At 34.2% G+C, this 368-nt stretch overlaps 1 protein-coding gene across 1 annotated transcript in view; it reads left to right on the top strand.

The window, feature by feature from the left end:
- Positions 1-368, top strand: part of LOC119594209 — a 40,373-nt gene that overhangs the window by 535 nt on the left and 39,470 nt on the right. The gene's annotated exons all lie outside the window — the stretch shown is intronic.

Genomic DNA, 368 nt, shown 5'->3' with positions numbered 1-368 from the left:
TCCAGTTGTTGACCCTAGATTTTCTGATCCCGGAAGTGGTGAATTTACCTCATGAGAAGTGTAATTATAATTCTGCAATGTTGAGTCAAGAAAAAGCAATTGGTTCTGTAATAACGAAAGTTAAGAAATATTTGTTATGTGCACAAAGAGGATACTGATGCAATGATTATGATAAATGTTGGTTTGTAGGCTATCTTTGTGTAGGAATAATTAGAAGTACTGTTTAAGAAACCTACCTTCAGGCAGACAGATATTGTATTGTCAAATGTCCTTCATAAGTTCGAAAGGTTATTGTGGATCGTAGAGGCAAAATGTTGCTGCATTTGGGTAATTATTTAGGTTGAATATTGTGATAACATGATGTTGTC

This window comes from Penaeus monodon, chromosome 33 (assembly GCF_015228065.2).
Source record: "Penaeus monodon isolate SGIC_2016 chromosome 33, NSTDA_Pmon_1, whole genome shotgun sequence".
Classification (NCBI taxonomy): domain Eukaryota; kingdom Metazoa; phylum Arthropoda; class Malacostraca; order Decapoda; family Penaeidae; genus Penaeus; species Penaeus monodon.
The sequence above is the reverse complement of the archived record's forward strand: the minus strand, read 5'-3'. Positions and strand labels throughout refer to the sequence as shown.